Source organism: Homarus americanus, unplaced genomic scaffold (assembly GCF_018991925.1).
Source record: "Homarus americanus isolate GMGI-L3 unplaced genomic scaffold, GMGI_Hamer_2.0 scaffold41027, whole genome shotgun sequence".
NCBI lineage: Eukaryota > Metazoa > Arthropoda > Malacostraca > Decapoda > Nephropidae > Homarus > Homarus americanus.
This window is the reverse complement of record NW_024745073.1, coordinates 4,839,202-4,858,364: the sequence shown is the minus strand read 5'-3', so window position 1 is coordinate 4,858,364 and position 19,163 is coordinate 4,839,202. Positions and strand designations below refer to the sequence as shown.

General features: G+C 40.2%; 2 protein-coding genes across 10 annotated transcripts in view; one reads left to right on the top strand and one right to left on the bottom strand.

Annotated features, from left to right (window-relative positions):
* The window catches only part of LOC121878398, a 40,827-nt gene extending 25,450 nt beyond the window's left edge, over nt 1–15,377 (bottom strand). Inside the window, exon 1 of the mRNA XM_042384610.1 lies at nt 15,281–15,377. The gene's annotated coding sequence lies outside the window, so the exon portion shown is untranslated. The remainder of the gene's footprint in view (nt 1–15,280) is intronic.
* A 3,061-nt stretch (nt 15,378–18,438) lies between these two features.
* LOC121878482 (mastermind-like domain-containing protein 1) overlaps nt 18,439–19,163 on the top strand; it is a 51,603-nt gene continuing 50,878 nt past the window's right edge. For 3 of the 9 annotated variants that reach the window (XM_042384740.1, XM_042384736.1, XM_042384734.1), the window contains exon 1: nt 18,442–18,500. The gene's annotated coding sequence lies outside the window, so the exon portion shown is untranslated. Of the gene's footprint in view, nt 18,501–19,163 lie in introns of all 9 variants that reach the window. The other 6 variants (XM_042384735.1, XM_042384738.1, XM_042384732.1 and 3 more) reach the window with 4 other exon arrangements.

Below are 19,163 nucleotides of genomic sequence, written 5' to 3'. Positions count from 1 at the left end.
TCGCCAATAATCATCTTGAAAATAAGATGTTTGTAAATAATGTATCAATGACCTAGGCATACGGATTACCAATAGGCATCGTAAATATAAGATGTTTGTAAATAAAACGCGGGAATGGGAGAGGGGAGTGGATGGGGAGGAGACGAGAGGCGCGAGTGTACTTGAGAAAAGAAGTATATTGTAATTTATTGTTTCCTTTTGTTTTGAGTCAATAAAAATGAGTTTGTGGCATTTACGAAAAAATCGGGATTAATAATAATAATAATAATAATAATAATAATAATAATAATATGATTATTATTATTATTATTATTATTATTATTATTATTATTATTATTATTATAACCATCTAAGAAATTAGCTCTCACACACACACACACACACACACACACACACACACACACACACACACACACACACACACTGTCAGACAATTATAATTGACAAGTCTTATAAATACTCCGACAGAAGAATGGAGACAGACAGACAGACAGACAGACAGACAGACGAAAAAACTCAACAGACAATCCAGGAGAAACACAAAGAGACACACCTACAGTACAGCTAAGGATCATCTTGCGTTGGGGAGGGGTATGTCAGTAGGGTCAGTAGTGGTCTGAGTCAGCAACAATTTATCTTTCCAACCTGGTCAGTTCACCTGTTGGTCAGTTTGCTTGTTAGTCAGTTCACCTGTTGGGTCAGTTCACCTGTTGGTCACTTCACCTGTTGGTCAGTTCACCTGTTGGTCAGTTTACTTGTTAGTCAGTTCACCTGTTGGGTCAGTTCACCTGTTGGCCACTTCACCTGTTGGTCAGTTCACCTGTTGGTCAGTTTACTTGTTAGTCAGTTCACCTGTTGGGTCAGTTCACCTGTTGGGTCAGTTCACCTGTTGGTCACTTCACCTGTTGGTCAGTTCACCTGTTGGTCAGTTTACTTGTTAGTCAGTTCACTTGTTGGGTCAGTTCACCTGTTGGTCAGTTTACTTGTTAGTCAGTTCACCTGTTGGGTCAGTTCACCTGTTGGTCAGTTTACCTGTTAATCAGTTCATAGTTGCGTCAAATCAGTTCAGTAGTCAACTAAAGAGTCAGGTAACAGCTAAATTCCTTAATGTCTTCTAATTAAATGCACTTCAGGATTGACAGGAAAAGTCAGTTCATAATGTAGCCATTAAGGTCAGTTCGCCAGTTAAGTCACTTGCAAAACTCACCCTAAGTCATTCTATAACTTCTACGAGTCATTGTTTAATTTATTTAAAAAAATAATTTTTAAGCCAATAGGGTTTTAACTTTTGTCGTCAAGTTTTTCAATCAACTTGTAGGATTTTTTTTTTAGTATTGTAATGGGCGATTTTGTAAGTAATTTTATGAGTAACTTATGTAGTAAAGTTTTTATTGTCTTTGGAAGTTATTTTATATAGAACCTTGAAAGTCATTTTATGAAAGAGGCTTCTAATGCTGGTAGTTGCTAGGAAGATGCTAGCACCCCCCAAGTACTAGCTCCAGTGGACATTCAAAGCTAATAGCCACCTATTACTCGTAGATTTCTGTTCTAGTAGATTTATAGCGTTAGTCAAGAAACCACCTGTGCTAGTAGATTGCTAGCGTTAGAAAATCTGTACTAGTAATTTCCTAGTGTTAGAAGTGTCTTGTGTTAGTTGACCTGTCGTACGAGAAGACCTGTCGTACTAGGAGACCTGTAGTACTGGGAGACCTGTTGTTCATTTAAGTGACCCAAATTGGTTGTTATTTAAAGTATGTGAACCGGCAGCGTAAGATCAACCTACCCTACCTTGTGAGGGCAGTAGGGGACTTCAAGATGGACACACAGGGACGTCAGGCGAACACAGGAGAGCACGGGCGTTGGGTGATCACGGAACAGGGTCGACAGTCACTGTTCAAATTACCACAAACACACTGAAATTCCCTCCACCACTATTCACTACAAACACCACCACCGCAAGTCAGGCAAAACTACCTTAAATGAATACAAGAGCAGGCCTGAGTCTTGCTGAAGAAGAGGGCTGGCTCTTGCTGAAGTACAGGACAGGCTCTTGTTGAAAAAGAAGGCCAACTCTTACTGAAGAACAGGGTCGTCTCTTGCTGAAGATAAGGGCCGACTCTTGCTGAAGAAGAGGCTCAACTTTTGACGTAAAACAGGGCCGATTTGCTGAATGCAGAGGACCAGGGCCGAACCTCCACTGTCGCCAGCACCAACACTACCACCAAGGCAGACGCGGTTCACCTCGACTCTGCCCCACTTCAGTGAGGCACTTCTCTGGGCGAGCGCGAACACCTCACTGCACTTCACGGCACTTCACACGCACCTAGATGCTCCGCCGCCCTCGCCTCACCCATATTACCCATGGCACTCAGGGGGAAAGGGGGGTAAGGGGTATTTAGTGGGGGGCGGGGGCAGTGTAGAAGGCTCCACCCAATGCCCACCACAAACTCCGCCCCCTTCTGTTTAGTTATTAAAGGTACCGAGGGCATTTTTTCCAGTTTGCTGATATTTACTTAAAACAACACTTGTTTATATATATATAAAAAGAATATACAGTGTACAGAAGAGATAGTCGTAAAGAAGACAATTATCACAGGTAATTTTTGTGTACCTTCTCACTTTACAGTTTCATACATAATAACTCACGAACGCCTGTAATGAATGAATGTATTTCATGGCTTTCGACATTCTGAACGCTAAAAATACGTATTGCGATAAGAGGAAAACCTCGGGGGAGAGAGAGGAGGGAGGGAGGGAGGAAGAGACGGTGAGCAGGTTGGGATATAGGCATGGTAGGGTGTGCAGGTGGCCTGCTACGTCACCTGGGGGTGGGAGGGGGGTTCTGAGGAGGAGGTTTGTTTCTGGGGGGGTGAGGGGGGGAGGGTTTGTGTGGGGGAAGGGTTGTGTGTGTGGGGGAGGGTTGTGTGGGGGAAGGGTTGTGTTGGGGAGAGGTATGTGTGGGGGGAGATGTGTGTGGGGGGAGAGATGTGTGTGGGGGAGGGTTGTGAGGGGGGAGGGTTTGTGTGTGGGGAAGGGTCGTGTGTGTGTGGGGGAAGGGTTGTGTGTCTGGGGGAGGGAGAGATGGGGGGGGTTGTGTGTGTGGGGAGGGTTGTGAGGGGAGGATGTGTGGGGGAAGGGTTGTGTGTCGGGGGGGAGGGAGAGATGATTGGGGGAAGGGTTGTGTGTCGGGGGGGGAGAGATGTGAGTGGGGGAAGGGTTGTGTGTGTGTGGGGGAAGGGTTGTGTGTCTGGGGGGAGGAGAGATGTGAGTGGGGGGAAGGGTTGTGTGTGGGGAGGGTTGTGGGGGAAGAGATGTGTTTGGGGGGAGGTTGTGTGGGGAAGGATTGTGTGGGGGAGGGTTGTGAGGGGGAGGGTTGTGTGGGGTAAGGATTGCGTGGGGGGGAAGGATTGCGTGGGGGAGGGTTTTGTGCGGGTTAGTTCTGTGAGTGAGGGAAGGGTTTTTTGGGAGATTAGGTTAGGTTATACGTGGCTAAGTTTACAATCCTTGGTTAGGTTAGGTTAGGTTATAAGTGGCTAAGTTTACAAGCCTCGGTTAGACTCATAAACTAATTAGTTAAGTTCTATGTATGTCTGTCTCTCCATAACCCAATATTAATTTCTCTTGTACTCATCTTCTTTATATTTGAGAGTTTCACTGCCTAGACAATGAAGTGTACTCGAGCATGTTACCGAGTTTGTGGGAGAGAGAGAGAGAGAGAGAGAGAGAGAGAGAGAGAGAGAGAGAGAGAGAGAGAGAGAGTAAATCGTAGGTTTCGTCATTTGCAACAAGTCCACTGGAGATTTATCGCCAGGGTTCAAGAGGTAGGAAGAGACCTCACCCGTTTATTCTGGACATTAACTTGGTCTACTTGAACTGTGGCTCTGAGTGTGTAATTGGATCCTTTCTGACGCGTGCCCAGGCGCTCACACACACACACACACACACACACACACACACACACACACACACACTAAACATAGATACACATGAACACAGACAAGTAGACATAAACGCCAACTTGGGCTATCAAGAGCAGGCATAAAGATGACGAACATTCAGACATGATGACCTGAACTCACATTTTAGGTAAACTCGCGCGCGCAGACAAACACTATACATATATATATATATATATATATATATATATATATATATATATATATATATATATATATATATATATATATATATATATATATATATATATATATATATATATATATATATATATATAACAGGTCTCCATCTCAGCGGTGTCACTGATTCCCTTTCCTGGAGTTGTGACGTGAAAGTGGCCATGAAAACGTAATTGAATAAAATTTCATATTATTTTAGTAAGTAATTGAAGAATAACAGTGGACTGTATCGTATGGTGGTTGTATTGTTCGTATTAAAGTGTGATGTCTCAGTAGCATAAATTGACGACAACTTCATTACTAATACAAGTTTACTCTTCACATGGAAAACGCGTATTGTTAACTTTATATTGTGCACTGCAATTTTATTTAAGGGTTTTAAGGGATAATGGTGATTTGGGGGCATGTTTAGGTGCTGGGAAATTATATTGAACATAATATTAGCTCTTCAAATTATGTACAACAGGAAAAGTTAGTTGGCTGATGCAGAAGCAGTCGATAATTGTTGCATATAGAAACATATAGACAAAAGCAACAGGTAATTACAAATATAAGAAGCAGTATGCCAGTGCAGCAAGCAAGAGCAACAGCGGTGTGTGCTTGGCGGCGGCGGCCACAAGGGGTGACAGGGCCGTCATCTCTTAACGCCTGCAGCTGACTCTTGCGTCTCCAGGCCCCACACACCGCCGTCGCAGTTTTGGCGTTGACAAATTAAGACATTAATGTCGTGACACCTTGACCCCGACCTTTCGTCGACACACCACACACATTCGTAATCTGTTTAGTGATTAATCTCATTTTATATAACGTTCCTGTTTATGTTTGAGTTAGGAGCCAATTCGTGATTCCTGGCCGAAGCCTGTACAGTATATGTATGCCATCGATCTTCGGGAAGCTCATCTCTTATTACTCTTAGCCTTACTGTGCTGGTCTTTGGTGTCCGAGGAGCCCATTCATTATATATTGGTTTTCGTAGTGTCATCGGTCACAAAGAAGCTAATCCCTTGAATATTAGACTCAAAGTTGGAGTTAAAAGCCTATCCTTGGTTATGTTTGATGTTAATTACAGAGGTTTCAAAGTTTTTAATGATTGACCTTAACATTTGTTTTTTATTCTTGAGGTTTAAGTAGCAAACTTACCTAATTCTTCAACTATAGCATTCATGTCGGTTTATAAGAATGGGTCAGAAAGTTGGCGTCTCTTAGTATAAAAATAAGAAACCTTGATGTGGTTTTTGGTGTCGGCGTGTTTGTTGTTTGTGTCAAAGTTTAGGCGAGAAGCGTAATAGTGAATCTTATGTTGTTGGTCGAGAGTTGAAGGCTCAAGACTTACTCTAATTACTTGTGGAGTTGTCAAGGGGGAGTAAGAAAGACTAGACGTATTTGTTGTCTTACGCTTGCCGTCATCATCATCATTAATATTATAATCATGTAACTGTATCAGGCAATGAACGCCAACACTTGATATAGTTTGTTACTAAAGTGAGCGAAGCAAGTATGTATGTTGGGGGGCTAGTAACACCATCCACCCCTGTGAGAAAGTTAACGTCAAGGAATAATTTTAAATAATTTTATGAAGAAAGAGAACAGCTGACGGGGAAATGTATAAAAGTGTCATAATTAATACCTTCGGCTATATGTGTTGTCGCTACATATTGTGTCACAGGTTATAAGTCTTTGTATCATTTGTGGCTTTATCTGTATTTACCTGGCATTTAGTAGCGTCACTTTCAAATAATGTGGCTAAGCGCGTGACTCATTAATTAATTATCAGTAACGTATGTGATTCCCCCTCCACCTCCCCCTTTCCCCCTTCCCCTCTCCCCCACCATGTAGAGTTTGTCCTGCTGTCATCATGTGAGGTATTATTTTATATTTTTATCTCCGCTCCTGCAGTCATTCCTCACCTCATCAACCGCAACTTATCTCTCACAACGTCACTGGCGCAAGCAGCTGCACTCTACACAACACTCACAATGAGGGTAAAAACTCATATAAGCATGATGCATCTGTTGATATCATTGTCCCAAAATCTGCGCGTCATTATTATTGATTATTCTCACTATTTATGGAGAGAGAGAGAGAGAGAGAGAGAGAGAGAGAGAGAGAGAGAGAGAGAGAGTGTGTGTGTGTGTGTGTGTGTGTGTGTGTGTGTGTTAGCATAATCATTTAGTTTCAGTGATCATTTTACGAGAAACGAATCACACAGGCAAACTCGTAAACATTGTTGTGATGAAGTGATTTGAAGATTACAATTTCTGAGCATATTTAGACCTTATCTATTGTGTGGTTCTGTTGCCCTTTGTAAGAACTCGTAGCAATTAAGGTGTGTGTGCTAAGTAGTTTCCTTTAATTATGCCATCAAGGGATTTTTTCTCGTAGTTATGCCCCACCAAAAGTATTTTTCCGTAATGCCCCGGGCACCAACTGTTTTTCCATAATTATGCACCACCTTCAGTAATTTTCCATAATCATGCCCGCTAATGAATGTTGGTGGAGGCATACTGGATAGCACTGACATCTCGCACATTAAGAAAATAATTTGTAATCAACTTAATTTTTAGAAACTTTACTTAAAATTTATTGTGAATTAAGTCATATAATGCAAACGTCGATGTTGCTACGACATGATTTGAGTTTTATTTATTAATATTATTATTTTTGAGACCAATATCACTTCAGCTGCATGAAATAAAAAAAAAAAAAAATCCTACATTACATGCACACGAGATAAGGCTCTTCACGCAAATATTATGATTCTGCCGTCCTACATCAACACTATGCACGAGTCAGGGACACAGCCGGGGCAGCTCTTCAAAAAGCTTGGGCGACGTATTGTCCTTGTGACTCCACCTGTAACAATACATCAAACAGACTTAAACTGAAGTAGAAAAAACACTCCCCAAAATTAGCATAAAAATTACATTGGCTCTTCACCTTAACTACAGGTACTTGCATTCACTTTGCACCACTTGGGCACAATTAAACACATATCATGTTTGGGAGATTCTTTGGATAAATTCGTCTCTGGACCTGCTAAGGGAGGAATATACAGGTTAGGTGAAGATAATCCCCTTATAATATCCATACTCTTTCTGGACGATCTAATAAGTCATTCATCTTCTCTTACAAGGAAAAATCTATCATACGAAAGTTATTAAGAATCTACCACTCATCTGTGATTTCTCAAGACTGTTCCACTTGTGCTTCAGAGACACCGCCAGGTTCTGAAGCATGTCTTACTGGAGAAGGAATGTGTATATTTCAGTTATAGTAATGGTTTTGAAATTTCAATAACTAAGATTATAACGGTGGAGTAGACACGAGGAAGGGGTCATTTATATCACCTAAACGGGTTGTTTTCTCTCTACAGTATGTATCCTTTGCCATTGGTAAGTAAAAATACTTTTTCTGAAGGTGGGCAGGACGTTAGTTTAGTTATGAGCAGTGGCGTAGGTAGAAGGGGGTGGGGTTGGCTTGGGGGCGATCGCCTCGCACCAAACCTCAGAAAGGATTTTATCGTAAAAAAATTCCTGTCGGAAAATTTGATGTGTGAGTAAAAGGCCGACTGCATGTAATGATCCAGTTTATTATCCGTGCGAAGCTGGGTAGTAAAAAAGTCGCTAGGTCAGCACGATCTTACCACATGCTGTGATTGAGCTGTCCGTTTGTCTGTTTGTCATCTGTCAGACCATAAAATCTTCCTCCACTTCGCACGTTATTGGTAGTGATATGCTTAATCCTCCGCACTAGACAACAAAGATCATACTTTTTTAATATACCGTACTGTATAATTGTTGTAGCTACTGTATGTTATTTTCTTTCCTTCATCCTGATATACTGGGCAGTATGATATGAAATGTACCACATATTTTAGTTCATTGTTACACATAATGCATGAGTTTTCCCTTGAGAAGAGTTTTCTTTCATTTAGTGGTAGTGTATTTGTTATAGTTTTGTAGAACTGCAGGTGTATTACCATGTATGTGTCCCCCTCAATGTATTGTTTGTATTACCTAAAAAATTATGCTTGATGAGAAAGATTATTGATAAACAGTATCTTTAATACGGCCATTTATCAGAAATTTTCGATCTGTCCCCCACCACTACAACTTCCCCAGCATCATGTACTGTACTGTACACTAAGTCTGTGACCAAAACATCGCGTATTCCTCTCGACAACACCTGCATTTTTTTCCCTCACTTCACATTCAGCACTTACAAGGATCAACATCTTGAACGTCGAGTTTAATGCTTCATCCCGGCTCGTGAGTTTCAGAATATGTTCGAGCACTTTCCTAGAATGAAACGCAAGACTAATGAGTCACCGAGGAGATTCATGAGTCACTTCCAAACCACAAGATGAAAGAATGAATGATTATAGAAAAATAAGAAAGACAAAGACGAAAATTTAGAAGGTAGGCCTATAGAAGATGCATGGAGGAGGAAGAGGATGATAAGAAAGACAGACTGACAAAGATAAAGAACTAGAAAAAAAGGAGACGAAAACACAGAATAAAAATAACAACAATGACCATAATGAGGGAAAAAGATTATTAATGCTAAGAATAAGAAACTGAAGGATAAGATTTAAAGTTAGACATAAGTAAAGGAAGAATTTGATTCGATTGACCCAAGGATCATTTAGATAAACATTCCACGTCTCTTACAGGATTGACAACAGTTATGACCTACTGTACACTCACTCATAACACAGAATTGGGACCAAACTAGGAAGCGATTTTGGTCTTCATTTTTATACTCTATATGTTAATTTTTGTTTCCCTGGTCTCGTATAGTAACCCATAATGGCCCTAATAATATAAGCCATATAAGTTTTTTCTTCAATATTCAGAGCATTATTGTATTTTATATTCAGAGAGACTTATGACCGCGTGGGTGTATGAGTATAATACATGTTTTTGTAAGTGTTTGTGTTGGTGTATAACTTGGGTTTCTAGATATAAAGTATTTAATTAGGTTATTTGTTTTGGGGGAGAGGATATATGTCCATGTATGCTTCGGTGTGTGTGTGTGTGTGTGTGTGTGTGTGTGTGTGTGTGTGTGTGTGTGTGTGTGTGTGTGTTAGGTACTTTTGTGTATCATGTATGTGTGTGTACGTATATACAGAATATGTGCTAGACTGAGAGTGGAGACAGGGAGGTGGGGAGGGGGGGTGTAGGTGGTGCCAGCAGTAGAGTGGTTGAAGGTAAACAATGATAAGTGGTCAACCCACCTGGCCTGCCCCTCCTACCACCCCCCCACTCCTCCCTCACTATCTTCCACCAGGTGCACCATACCAACACCTTCTCCCATCCCACCTCCCCTCTCTCCTTCACCCTCTCTACACCCCCAGACAGCCAAGTTATCCCATACACCCTCTCCTGCTTCAGACGGCTTCCCCCCACCTAGGCGCCTGGCTATGATCATCCCCTTCTACCCCTCTCTCTCCCCCCCTCTGCTCCCTTCCCTCCCTCTACTTAGGTGTTACTACTTGTGTGGATATGAATCGTCTCAACCTGTATCATAATAAATAATAAGATTCATTGAGGTGGCCCTAGGAACTCTTGCTTCCCTCTACAGACCCTCCTTCCCCCCGTCTGAGGTGTGATGGAGGCTGTCCAGGTATTCTAAGTTTCTTGTTTACCTTCAGGCATCAGTTACAATTTAATAAGTTATTACCTCAACTGTGAATTTGTACGGCAGTGCTGTGAAAACTGAGTGAGACACCAGAGGGAATGTCATGAAAATTTGTCGTTTTAACATAAAAAAACAAGTAATGATAGAAAATGAAAAAAGATCGCCTGTTTAATGGTAGTTAAATACTGCATTAAACTTACTTTTTACACCGACGGCCGCGACAACACCGGGCTAAACCATAAACTTGCCTGCACTAGGGTAAAAACATGACCATCATTCATAGCAGGGTCCTAGGTGACGTAGTCGCTGGGTACAGTTTGTTTACTTAACATAAAATTATCGTTCATAACAGCAGCATGTCCAAGATGTTGCCTCAGCAAGACCCCAGCTGAGTGTCTCTCATCACACAGCTCTCGTGAAACCGCGACTTTTATTTCCTGAAGTGAATTTAGACGTAAACTTTTAGATTCATTTATCTCTTACATCTTCTCTGCATTGTTTGTGTTTAGTCTTCTTCTGTTTGAAAAGATATTTCTTAAATGTGCATAATGCGTGCGCAGTTAGTGAGAGGTGTTGATGATGGGTAAATCTGCAGTGGCAGTGACACACTACCGCCAGCTGTGGCCTCTGTTGACACCCTCCTCTCTCCAACACCATCCCACATCCAGACCCACACCCAGTCCTCCTGGGGAAAGGATGAGGAAGTATGCAGAGCAAGGCTAGAGGTAGGGCTAAGGTAGAAGGAATAGCGGTGGTAAAATGATAGGGTTAGGCTAAATACTACTACTACGACTAATAATAATACGTATATTAATAATTACAACCACATGCACTCATCATACAGTCAGTCTATCTTCCATTTTTGAATAGTTCCAAAGGGGGATTTTTCTAGGACTCGGCGTGTTTGTCCATGACAGTAATTGCCCCTTGTCATTTTTTTTTCTTTTTAAACATAAATAATCTGGGTGACCTCAAATAAGATTTTAATCTTGAAGGTAGTTTTCTTGAGAACATATGTTGCCTGGGAGCTTTATTTAATTATACTGTATACTCATTATGTATGTTTATTTATCTGTGTTGATATCTAGAAGCACATCTGTGGTATTCAATAATAGCCTGTCTTTATCAGATGCGTTAGTGACAGTATTTCTGATGTACTGTAACTTCTGTCTGTTGGTTCGTTACTGTGGTACCCGTTCGAAGTATTGTGATAATACAAACCCTCTGTTTAAAGATAATTATGATATATTCCAATGATCAGAGAACTGGACTGCTGGATGAGGGATAGAACATCGCTCTTGAACATTAAATTTATATGAAGTCATTATTAATTACGGCGTGAAGCGTTCAGCGGGGCGGCAATAAATGTGAGTTATGTAGAAGTGTTTATGAGGAAACTGAACATTTATTTGACATATTTTTTTAACTCTCCCATCAAAAAGAAATATAAGAGATATTAGTTATTGCCTTCATCACGTAAAGCTGCGATGATTTAGCCCTGTAATAAGACAAACTCCATTAAAGGCTCTTCTGTAAGACTTTTCCCTCCACCGAGCACCACTCGAAAGGTTTAAACAGCCCTCCGTTTATACAGCGAGGTTGGTCAAAAAGTTATAAGTGGTTAGGTGGGCTTGGTGACCATGATGGTGGGCCTGGTGTGGCTTGATGGCCGTGGTGGTGGGCCTGGTGTGGGTGGGCTTGGTAATTGAGGTGGTGTGCTTGGTGACCATGGTGGTGGGCTAGACTGGTGACAGGAGGGCGACCACTCACCCCCCACTGTCACCAGAGTGTCATGTCGGCCACACATGCCCGACCTCCGCTAACGCGCCCCCACCACACCTACTGCCGCATAAATATTCATTAGTTGTGGTAAAGTATGCATATCTTATCTCTCACTTGTAATACTTATATCGTGATAAAACCTAACCTAACCTACTGTGTCTTGTTGAATTAGAATATGATAACATTCACAAACCTACAATATTTTTAATATGTTTCTTTAAGGATATTAAAATATATTGGAATAAAATTTCGATTGATTATTGGAAAAAATAGTCAAAGTTATTGCATTTTGTTTTATAATTGTTTTAATTTTGAGAAAGTCATTGGTTGTATTTACTTCTTTGAAGGACGTGTGATCCTTGTGTCATGTCATTCACAACGGTGCTTCATGGCCATAACCCCGTCGTCTAAACTGTAAGAGTAAGATATTGATATGACAATGTCTCTTTTCGTCTCAGTATTCATTCTTTATTAAAGGGGAGTCGTACTAAACATTCTTAAGTGAAAAGAATTAGTGTTAAGTGATTGACATTGCTGTGTATAATTCTGGATTTTTTTTGAAGAACGATGAATCTCATGAACGACAGCGAGTTTGTTTATTTAAGTGACGTCACACCATATGTGGCTCAAGGCAAGGATCATATAAAGAATCCCCCCACCCCATGTGACCACCTGAAGGATCTTCCCCCACCTTGTTCCAACTGATAATTGCTTTCCCTCACTAGTTTTACAGTCCACGCAACTTAAGCCACACAGACTGGCGGCCTCGAAATTCCTGACCAGCAACTTCGCTAGGTGCATCCCTCCCCCACCCCACCTCCAGAAACAAACAAACCAGGCATTTAATCGGCGGTCAGCCAACCTAAGTCACATCCTTCAAATTTTCCTCGATCGTTTTCGATGCCACAGTGTCTGGACGATGATAATGTTGATGATAATAACATGGATAATGCTGTTTTATTTTTCCACTTCTGTATTTATTTATGGTTCAATTTATCCCCCCCCCCATGACCCGATGTGGGTCAGTGACCTGTGCTACAAACTGCCATGCAGTAGTTAATAGTTTGGTTAATTACAGAGGTAAACCTTTAATGAACTAATTCTAAGGTACTTGACTTTCTTTGGTTTGTCTGTCGTCTATCTAAAATATTAAACCACCCAATATACCAGACATGTGTGGAGACTGTTGGTAGCTTTGGTTTCGTCGTGGTCTGGGTTGTTCGTCCTGAGACAACACACACACGTCTTTCGTTTACTTTTACTTTTATCCTTTTCACCACTGATCGGCTTGTTAGCCGCTTGGGCGGTCGGTCACGTCTCTGTTACGCACTGTTGGCAAGTACTGGGCATGTACTGGCTCCTGAAAGTATCGGTACCTGCTCCAGTGTTGGTCAAGTCTGGTCTTGCATGAGCTCACACTCTTGTGCCGTCACAATGCTCTCTGGTAGATTGTCCCAAGAGTTCACACTCTCACTCCTAAAAAGTTTGCATCCGTATCTCTCCTGGAAAGTTCTTGCTACACTGAGATAATATGACTCTCACCATGCTGTCATGGTTTCATTATCCTGCTTTACAGACTATTAGCTAATCGGCTTCGTGTTTTGGAGGTGTCATGCCCTCTCTATCAGCTGTTGATTCGTCTGACAGGTCCCAACCCTAATTGGTAACGACCAAACCTGACCATTGGGATTGGAGCTTTGTAATAACAGTAAGTACTAATTCCAATGGATCCCAATTTTAATGGGCTCCAACCGTAATGGTCAGGACAGTAATGCCTGGGGGGCGAATAAGATTAAGGTCTTTATTGGGCAGAGAACCATTTGATCTTGAAATTTTCAGCGTTGACCCTTCCATTGCTTAGCATATAGTCTATAGTGATATAGTCTGTGTACATTAGGGATAACCTTTAAACATGTGCACATTTTTGTAGTTAGTGAATGGTGTTAATCTATATGATTGTGTCTCCCGAACAAAGATGTGTATGATTATTGTACACACTAAAATATATTGCAATGTAATTGTGTCATGTAACCCCATCTTAATAAATTCACATAAACTTGATGTATCAAGCTCATTATGTAATGTAGTAATAAATCTACTATAAGCTTGAAAATACACTAAAATATAAGCTACCAAAGCCGGCTGTGGGAATTAGCCATATCCCCTTGCTGAGTGTAGGACAAAATCTCCTTAGACAAAAAGTCCCGAGGACAAAATCCCTCTCGGATGAAAACCAAACCTAACTTTGAGAAACAAATAAAACGGGAGAATTTTGTCCTACTATGCACTTTAATTAAGGGGGTTTTGTCCAGGGGGCTTTTGACCCTACTTACCCCCCTTGGAAAAGGTTCAGCGGACGCCCATGAGCACCGCAGTGTGGGTAGCTTACCAGAATTACTTGTATATTATCAGGTATAAGCAGGTGGTGATATACTGAGGAGTGACTCTCCCTGTGGCAGTTTTATGGGACTGGAGCAATCGTGGCAATAATTCTGAAAGGTGTTTTGTGAGGTAAACCTTGCTAACAAAATCGCTGGATTAATATGAACAGCGATGTGAGGTGAAATAGGATTGTAGAAAACCTCGAATGGGATTATTCAGTCAAATGTACATAACTGATGGCCACCCCACTGTATAGAGGTCACAGCCCCAAGTCAAAGGAACTATCATATCAGTACAGAAATCTCCGAGTTAACTTCTTTAATTTACTTTTAGTTTATCATTTCACCACTTCTCAGTTTCCTAGCCGTTCTTTAGTTTAAGAGTAGTGAACTTATGGAATTACCTACCAGAGAATGTAGTGATTTCACCAAATGTGAGCTCCTTTATATCCTGACTTGATAAGGAATATATTCAGGTAGATTCAAGAGCTCATACATGCCCAGTACTTGCCAACTGTGTAGGACTTAGATCAGTTACCCTACATGAGCTTCTTATTGAAGATGTTACACTTAAGTCGAAACATACAACAATTTTACTACGTTTTATTAAATTACATGCATACATACATACATATATATACGTTAGTCGTCGTCAGACCTACTTACATGTCTTCACGGTTACAGGCATTCCCAGATGATGACAAAGAACAATATATCAGCTGTCACACTTCATTATATTCGAGTCTCTCCTCAAAAGGTTCTCTTACCTCTCTACGGCTACACAATATGTCACGTTTAGGAGTCAATTGACAAGATTATTTTTATCTGTGGAGTGTCACTTACTCTCCCAGGATTCTCTCTCTCCCACCCTCTGGCAGTATAACTGAATAAGTAGTACCTACCTTAATAAGTAGTACCTACCTTAATAAGTAGTACCTACATTAATAAGTAGTACCTACCTTAATAAGTAGTACCTACATTAATAAGTAGTACCTACCTTAATAAGTAGTACCTACCTTAATAAGTAGTACCTACCTTAATAAGTAGTACCTACCTTAATAAGTAGTACCTACCTTAATAAGTAGTACCTACATTAATAAGTAGTACCTACCTTAATAAGTAGTACCTACATTAATAAGTAGTACCTACCTTAATAAGTAGTACCTACCTTAATAAGTAGTACCTACATTAATAAGTAGTACCTACCTTAATAAGTAGTACCTACCTTAATAAGTAGTACCTACCGTAATAAGTCATATATACAGTACTTTCTGGAGGAGTACTTACTTTGGGAGGTGAAGGACATTACTACCTCGCTTACACTGAAGAGTTGAAACCTACCTTGAGGAGTGTGGGAGGACGAGGAGGGCCGTGAGGGAGGGTAAGCAGGGATGTGAGGCAGTCGGAGCACAGAGCAACACATCCTACCCCCAGCGGTGTCACGGCTACACTGTCACCCACCACCACCACCACTACAAGTACTAATGCCATCACCTGCATTATTGCTACTACTGCCACTACCTGCAGTATCATTACTACTGCCACCACTGCCGCCATCACCACTAGTACTTATGCCACCACTTGCATCATTACTACTATTGCCACCACCATCACCACTGGTACTAATGCCACTACCTTCATCGTTACATCGTTACTAATTCTACTGCCACTCCCGTACCACTGTTATTACACACACACACACACACACACACACACACACACACACACACACACACACACAAAATGGTTGCAGGTCAAAGGGGTCTTCAGTCATACTATAGGAACTAACCTAACCTACCCATTAAGACAGAGATCCATTAGAACTATGCTCCAGTCTCGGTGGTTTGATTGTCTCAACTATGAAGGTATTACAGCTATTAGTAATTCAATCAGACTCATTCAACTGACTGCTCACTTTATTTTGTGACATTCGGGTTTCCTTCTCCATACCTCTCAATTTCCCACATTTCCTTTACTCCTTTCTGAAAGAGAAAGTTTTCTGTTCTGTGACAATCCCGCGTTGCTAACCTCTCACCCGCCTGCCCTAATACTGTACCTACGTCACTTCATAATTACTGCAGCGTCTCGCTATGTTCATAACTGACATAATGTAAAAACAATCATGGTTCTTCAATTGACAAAACCCCTATACCTTACTGCTATTTAACTTTGGTGAGGGCAGCAAGTCTGTGCAGTTGGGTGTTGGGGGCCGCCCACTTAATTGTTTATTTATGTATTTTTTAATTTGACTTCTTTACGGGATATTTTGAGGTTATATGAACTGGGGATTAGGACATATTCTAAGGTCATTATTAAGTATTTCATCCCATTGGCAAATGATTCAAATGCTCAATCAGTCACAGTCCTCCTCTCCCCCCTCGTAACGAGGCCCTAGTTTGACAGGAAGTCACACACGCACAGAATAACGTCCAAGACTGAAGAGGGGCTAGTACAATGGGATAGATTTCCTTACAAAGCCAGTACATATTGGTATAGCTAAAAAGAATATACAAGAAAAGAAGAGGCGTTTAAAAACTCTTAATTATGTCTGGAGACCTGGACAAACTGTTTGTTGGTCATGAATGGCGCATTTTGGCGAAAGGTGAAGACTTAAAAAAATGGTGTCAAGACTGATAGTAATTTGAACGTTCTTGTTATCTAGGCATTATTAATGTGTTAGTGTTTGAAGTGCAAAGGGAGTGGAGGGAAATAAATCAAGATCTATAAAATTATATATCTAGTTGTATGATAAAAAGTTTCCTCTCCATTTCTTTGTTCAAGTTTTTACCAGTCGATCTATATGTAAGTCTCTTAATAGACGATAATTATCCATCGTGGAGTTGGGAAAACTCTGTTGTAATGCACCAAGTTCAGAACGCAACAGGAAAAAGAGCACAGAGAACATATGCAGCACAACGTTTCTCCAAAATACTGCTGGATGACCAGGAGAGTGAACGGTATTTTTTTACTAATTTGATCCTCGCTTATCTTTTGTTTATGGCGCCCTCTTACCGGCCATTGCAGTGTGCAAGTCGAGCATAGGAGCCTTTCGCAGGAGACCCTGCAACTCCTGCCACCAACGTTATCATAGTTGTTATCATTACCCAAGACTCGCAGTAGTGCATTTTTTTATCCAGAACAATTAAAGCAATACATCCTCATGGATACTCACCCACTAAACACTATGTAAATAGACGTACTAATGCATGTGCAGGGTCTCAATTGTTTTTCTTACTTTTCACAATACAGCATACAATATCGTTTCTCACTTGATTTTTTTCCATTTTTGTATTTATTTATGGTTATTATTATTATTATTATTATTATTATTATTATTATTATTATTATTATTATTATTATTATTATTATTATTATTATTATTATTATTTGTTTTATTATTTTGATTTGTTTTGATTAGTTATTATTATTATTATTATTATTATTATTATTATTATTATTATTATTATTATTATTATTATTATTATTATTATTATTATTATTATATTTTGGCCCCCAGGCCCTGATGTGGGTCAGTGACCTGTGCCCGGGTGGGCTAATCCCTGTATAAAAACAACAAAAAAACAAGAGATATCGAATCGACATCCTCATTCAACTTTTCATATCTCCCACCCCTTTGCCTTCCTTCTGCACCTCATTATCTTCCTTCACCCTTTCCCCTCTTCCACCGTCTCCCTCCGCCGCCGCTCCCCTTCCTCTGCGGCTTCCTTTCTTCCCACATTCCCATTTGGACCATTTCTTCCCCTACCCTCTCCTATCCCTTCAAGATTAAGGAAACAAATACATTATGGAATAAATTGTTTTACAAATCTTACATTTTATCATAATCTATATCATAGATAATGCTCCATTATTTACTAATTATTGTAATGATTTGTTACCTCGTTTGTTTTGCATTGTGGAGTAAATCGATTTAAAAATTTACTTGGTGTACGTCCTACACTGTTTTAAGGATTCATTAATTTCAAATGATATATATATATACCGCAAAAAACTCGTTTTTGAATATTTATTCACTCTGAATAATCTAACTTTGTTTAATTATATTTTACATCTCAATTTTGTGCTTAGATTGACGAACAGTGTATGTTAACTGACTGCATTGTGCCAACTAAATCGTCTAATAAACTTTTGTTCTCAAATCACATCATAAACTATGCCTCGTTGATTTTTTTATGTTTAAAAACAAGTTCGATGAGACATTCAATTTTATTTTTTTTAAATTTTCTTGTGTACTGTGTGCCAGGATTCCACAGAGTTGAATGAGCCGATCATTGCCCGTTGCGGCTCCCTGGAGATGTCACAAGGACATTAGAAATATAAGAAGAATGAGAGAAAAATGCTACTCATGATCTTAACGTTTCATACTTCACGACGACTACAGTAAATGTATCAACGTTCTTAAGCGCAATCCTGGCTGTAATCTGATAGTGTTTTGTTTTAATACACCTGTCCGACAGTCCCTGGCTGCTTAAGTTTCGTACCTTATATCGTAAACACCGAATGGGAGTAGTTTCTTCCATCTTTTTCTGATATTTAGAAGGTAAGAAATGCCCCCCATGTATAAACTTAAGACTTTGAACTCTGCAAGAAGTTGATTAAGTAAAGGTGATTGGGAAATTAAGGTCGTAGGGGCGCTAAAATAAGGGAAGTGTCTGGGAGAATACGCATGTACGCACACACCGTCGGCCAGTGTTGCCGCTGGTCGGAATTGCAAATGTTGGTGATTGAATTGATTAAAATACTCAACGGTTTTTCATATATGTACTCGTTATATTTACGACGTAATTGGTCTTCTAAAGACTGTAGGCAATACCTTACACTAAACAATGGATGTTTAATAATGTTTGGATTTGCTATATCATTTCCAGTCGAGTCTAAACCTAAAATAACGGATGGTTTATCCAGGGGTACCAACTATTATATAATAACCAAAATGACAATGGTGCTAATCATCTTGTAGCACCTTGTTATGATTTATATTAAATGTTTACTAACTTTTCACCATGATTTATTTTCCTTTGGATGAAGTTTTTACCACAGTAGACGTATGAGCACCTGGAGGAAATGTTTAGGATAATCCTGTAACTATTTTTCGGTATTATTTTAGTTTCGGTTATCCAGGGAAACGGTTAGGTTACAATAGGTTAGGCTAGGTTAGGTTAGTTTGGATAATTAAATACAGGGATGACCGAAACTAAAATCT